This window comes from Cervus elaphus, chromosome 13, assembly GCF_910594005.1.
Source record: "Cervus elaphus chromosome 13, mCerEla1.1, whole genome shotgun sequence".
Lineage (NCBI taxonomy): Eukaryota > Metazoa > Chordata > Mammalia > Artiodactyla > Cervidae > Cervus > Cervus elaphus.
In genome coordinates, this window is record NC_057827.1 from 23,752,763 (window position 1) to 23,758,648 (window position 5,886).

Below are 5,886 nucleotides of genomic sequence, written 5' to 3' on the forward strand. Positions count from 1 at the left end.
TACAACTCACCATAATGCAGAAGTAGTGAGAGCCCTGAGCTTGTTTCTTACAAATAGACAGTGCCACTGAGGGTGATGAAAGACAGTGGCAGCCACTCTCCAGTGTTAGCATCAGTACCTCAGCTCCACTTCAGATGATCAGGCATTAGATTCTCATAAGGAGTACATAGTCTGGATCCTGTCAGATGCAGGAGAGAGAGATAGAGACGGGGGGGGGGGGGGGCAGAATCTGGCAGGGGCAATCATTCACAGCCTTGGGTGCCACATTAAGTATTTGGGACTCAATGGGAAAGTATTGCTGAGATGTAACCAGAGGACTAACATTTACTCACAAAGAAGCCTCAGTATGCAATGATGGGCATTCCAAAAACAGAGAGAGGGATCTTGAGCTCAAAGACACTGGATGAGCTGGCCCCTCAAAGCCCCAGGCGGGGGCAAGTATGTGCTGGGGGCTGGGAGCTCACTGAGATGGAAGGGCCCAGGGACGCAGGCTGGACATTAGGAGTTGCAGCCACATGTGGGCCCTTCCAGTTCAGTGGATGTTTATGAATCACCAGCTCTGGATCAGAGGCTGAGGATCCGGGTAAACAAGGTCCGGTTCATTCTTGAGAGACTCTTGGTTGAAGGGGAGGAGGCCCATGACCTGACCATCAGCACATCTGTGGGGAGTGTCAGAAAGAAGGGCAGGTGTCCTGAGCAGGGATGGAGGACAGGGAACATACAGGACACCAGGTCTGAGTGGAGGGTGCAGGTGTATCTTAATGGAGAAGGCAAGAGAGGGGAGAGCCCAAGCCCCAGTCTGAGGAGTCGGGGTCTTGTCTGGGAAGCCGGAACGTGCAGGAGGCAGGGGATGGACCTGAGTTTGGGCCCCTCTGCAGGACTTATGGCACCAGGGACCCAGGACAGAGTGTCAGCTCCTGGATTCACTGAAGAGCCCTTTTCTCAACGTGCTGAGTAAGGAGCACTCTAGAAACATCTCTGTCCACGTTCTCCGACCCTGGGCTCCTGTGAGAACTGCTCCAGCCCCTCTGGGTCTGAGGCCAAGCCTGCAGGGCCCCGCCCCGCCCAGCAGATGGGAGCCCCAGGAGGGCACACCCAGCCTCAGGACCTGGATTCTGTGCCTGGCCCTGCCTGGGCCCCGGGCTCATGGGTAAGGCCCGGCCTGCTCCAGACACCTGCTGAGTCCAGGGTGTCAGGGGCCTGGGAGACTCACCTCTGACCCACTTCAGCCCTGGACTCAGGGTGTGAGCAGGGAAGGCCCAGGTCCCATGGTGCCTGGATTCAGCCCCCTGTCCCCTCTCTGTCCTGTGTCTACAGGACAACTCGGTGGAAGACGCCAGGGCAGCCATGGAGCTCTACTGGATCTCCAGTAGAATTCGATAACAGTGAGTGCTTCCTGCCTGGTGGATTTCATCCCCTCCCCAAGGACTAGAGACTTTTGTCTTTTCAGGACAGCAACTCTCTTGCTTTTGAGCAGTGCATTTTTAGCATTAACATGGCTCCATATGCTCTCTACTCCAGATCCTCCTCTTGTCTTTTTATTTCTTCTCTCTGAGCTGGGTGTCAGCGGACACTGCCCAGCACTAAGAGGGCAATGAACAGTTGAGCTGGGATGGGGGTGAGTGTCGATTTCCTTAACATCTTGAATCTGTGGGTCCAGGAGAAGTCTTGGTGACTTAATTAACACCCCCGGCTCCCCTCCCTTTTCCAGCTGTGTCTATGCTCAGGAGGTAGGCATTATTTCCTGGGGGTGACACCCAGCTCAGAGGTCAATTCAGCCCATCTTGATATTGGTGCCCCCGCACTGGGGAGGTTCCAGGCAAATGTGCAGGAGGAGTGATGGGTGTCCCCTGGTGACCTTCAGCACCTCATCCCTCCTCTCATTTGTAAAATGAAGAATAAAAGGTGGTGGACTCTGGCATCTGAGCAGTTTGGAAAGCTGTCATTTAGTAGCTGTGTAACCTAGGCTGAGTTACTCAACCTCTCTGTGCCTCAGTTTCTCCATTTGTGAAGCAAGAGAGTCTAACAACTCATAGGGTTCTTGGGAGATGTTCCACACAGAGCCCACAGCGCCATGCCTGTCATAACTCAAGCAGCCACCAAGTGGCAATAACTGATGACTCTTCTGTAGACCAGAGGCCAGTCTAGGAGAGCCACTGCCCTCTGCTACGAGGTCAAGAATCACTGGGGTGGGGCAGTGGGGGTGTGGCAGGCACTGGTTAGTATTTCCACCTCCAGAGGTGATTCTGATGCATAAGACACTCAAATCACCTATGGTGCCTTCTCAGCATCCCCTGGTACGTGAGCACAGCGTTCTCTCACTGCACTAGGTTCAGCATCACCTGGGGTCTGTTGGGCCCCGTCCAGAGCTTCTGACTCAGCAGGTCTTGGTGGGGGAACCTAGGAATCTGCAGTACCCCAAATTTCCTGTTGATGCCTTGCTGCTGGTCCAGGGACCACACTTTGAGAAGCACTGCCCACATCAGGCCATTGAGATGTGCAGCCACGGATGAGACTGAACACCACCAGGGGGACTCTTCTCACTGGTCCAGCCTCACCCCACCTTGGCTGCCTATTCATGCAGAGAGAGGACACAGCCCTGTAGGCCGAGTCCTAAACAGCCCACTACAGGGTTGAAGTTAAGAACTCAAGGGATTGAAATCTAGTCCCATCTGACAGCAATGCCAGTGCTTTTCAGACAGTTTTACAATGACGATGGTTCCTATTCCCACCACTGACACCCGGGAACCAGGTGTGAGAGGACTGGCAGATTGAATTCTCAGGGTTCTCTCCTGCCCTGTCTCCCAGGGTCAGGGTCCTGACCTCCTCAATTATGATTTTTATGAACCTTGGAAACTGCTGGGTGGGGCTGCCTGTCTGGCTGTGAGTGGCCACCAGGTAGAGCCCTTGAACCATCTCTCTCTAACGCTGACTTGCAGGCGGAATCAGCCTGAGAGTCACTCTGGCAGGAGATGTGAGGGGCTGGGTCTTTAATATGAATAGGGGAAAGCTCCAGGACCCTCGAGAAGCCCTCACTCACCCGTGAGCTGAGGCTCAGGGCAGCCAGAGCAGTGGTGCAGCTTGGCCTGGAAGGTGACCGCAGGCTCCCTGACTCCCAGCCCAAGTTCCTTCCAAAGGGTCAGGCTTCCTTGAAAGGAGAGGAGCCAGGATTCCCATCCCCTGAGATTTGGGGCTGGAACAGAGGGAGAGGGGTACAGACACCCCTGCCAGTCAGTCCCAGCTCTGCCCCCCATGGGGTCCTCAGTGGAGGCTGGAATTATTCTGCCTGAAGAGCTCAGGCTGCAGGGGAGTGAGCTGGTAGGGCCTAGTGGTTTGGTCAACTGCACCGGGACTCACTGGAGTCTATGTAACGAGGGGTGGATTTGCAATAAGAATCCTCTCTATGTGAGTTAGCATCTGTCCTCTAAAGGGAAGGAAAGGCTGGAAGACAGCAACCAGGCTGAGGCTCCCCTGCTGTTTGGAAGCCCAGGAGCCTGGCCCGAGGTGCATCCACAGGAAGGGCAGGACCTGGCTGGCAGAGGCTGGAGGCCAGGCCCGCTCAGTGGCTCCCAGGCTGGGAGGTCCTGGGCTCTAGCTCCGCTGATGTTCTGGTTCCTGATGTGTAGACAAGGGATAATAATAACCGTTCCAGGTTAGTGTGAGGGTCAAAGACAATAATGTGATGGGTTGGGCACGGGGTGGGGGGCGGCCTGGTGAAAGGCAGCCTTGAAGAAAGACTCACCTGTGATCCATTCATCCAAATAGGGCCATCATAATATATCCATAACATGTCATGTTTCAATACAAAGTTATGATTTCTATGAATGGACTGGTGCTTGTGCTGCCCTATTTGCTTGAAGATACAGAAAATGATGTGTTTATATGCCTGTATTTGAGCAAGTCTGGTTTACATTAGAACAAAGCTTAAACTGAGTTTGGGGTGGGTGGAGGAGAAAGTTGGGGTATCAGAGTCCTATGGGAGGGGAGCAGAGAATATGAGAGATGATGGAAGGATCTCAGACTGTTTTGGCCTCTGACAGTTTTAAGAAATAGAATATTCTGGTAGTGCTTCCTTCTGCCCGAAGTACCAGAAAGAACAAGCTCTTTTTGTTTTAAGGGATTTGCATAAGGAGTGGTCCCAGACTAGTAACAAGAGTGTAACTGGGGGCAGTGGTCTGGGCTGATGGGCAGCTGGCCCTGGCTCAACATGGACATGGACCACTGTGGTCACCTGGTGGCCTGAGGGATGGCATGCTGCAGACAGCAGTGGGCAGCCAGGAGCCTGAGGGGCAGGCGGGCTGCAGCTGGGACCAGGGAGTGACTTCCCTTGGCAGTCGTGCTAAGAGCTGTCATTGGCCTTAAGGCTTGTTGGGGTTAATGTAGGGAGGGGAGGAGCCCTGAGGGACTCCCATCCCATGAACAGCCTGGTTATCCAGATGGATTGTTTTAGAGAACTTTGTGGCCTGAGCAAGCTTACTCTCCCTCCAGACAAAACACTGGGGGGATTTATGGAAACATATGCTGGAGTGGAGGTGAGAGCATGGGCTTGAATTGAGCTCCCCACCCCACCTCCCCACCCTTGGTTAGATGCAGACCCTGAAAAGACCAACTGTGATGAATCCTCACCCTCCCAGCCTGGTTCCAGAAGAGACCTCAGGTTACAGCTCATAGGTTCTGTCGGCTGCAGCGGGACTGCTGTGGACACAACAGTTACAAAGGTCACACGTGTCATGCTCACTGCAGATCAAGCTCTGCTCTGATTCATTTGTTCCTGCCAGCAGTCAATGAACTAGGTCCTCACTGTCCCCATTTTCACAGGCACAGGAAGGTCAACTGGCCAAGATCACACAGGTTTAAGTGGCAGAGCTGGGATTTGAACCCTGTCATGGGGGGTTAGGATCTTAAATTCAGCTTGGCATTCACCTTGCAATTTATACCCAGAGGAAGAGAGTAACCAATATTTTTTCATACTAACCATCTGATTTGGTGACTTATTACATTTATTCATTTTCTCTTTAGGGAGATTATTATTGTCATCCCCATTTTATAGATGATGAAACTAAGGCTCAAAGAGTACATAATGTAATTTAAACAAAGTCACAGTTACTCCCTGACAGAGCCTGGATTTAAATACAGGTCTCTCACCCTGCAAAGCTCAGCAGGTAATAGAACCTCAGGAAATGCAGAGCCCCTTCTCACTTTTCTCAGGTCCAGGAATCATCTCCTGGCTCTTGTGTGTCCTGCTCTGGCTGGACCCACCAGAGGTTCTGCAACAACTAGACCACTTTCTGTTGGAAAGCCAGCCAGAAAACGCCAGAGAGAGTGTGGAGACTCTAGGCAGGGGCTAATGGAACATAACTATCCTCTTTCCACCCACCAGCCTCTCTACGGGGACCTTTGAGAGCAGACAGCCACGTAGCCAAGGGCCACATGCATTGGCAGCCAATACTGCCGCCCCCAACCAGGGTGGACAGCCAGGTGCCTGAGACTGCAGGAGAGAGGGGTCCCTCTTCTCTCCACTCATAGGAGAATTGAGAAACGCTGACTCTGTGATTTTTCCAAGAAGCTGGTCAGAGCCAGAGTGGGAACATCTGTGCCGCGGGCTCTGTTCTGGATGTGGCTCAGACCACAGTCTGGGGGAGCATCAGTTGGAAACACTCTGCATGGAGGAGGCCAGAGGAGCAAGGGTAGGGCCACTGTCCTGGGAGGCAGGGAGCCCAGGCCAGGCAAGGAGCAAGAGAAGGGCCTGAGGCTTGGGCACCAGAGGGCTTCTCCATCAGCTGTTTCTGCTAAAGGGCTGTGAGAGGCCCTGGGAATCCAACAGGTGGGCTTCGGGGCCACAGCTCCCCCTCCCCAGGCCCCTGGACCTAAGGCACCTCCCTTCCC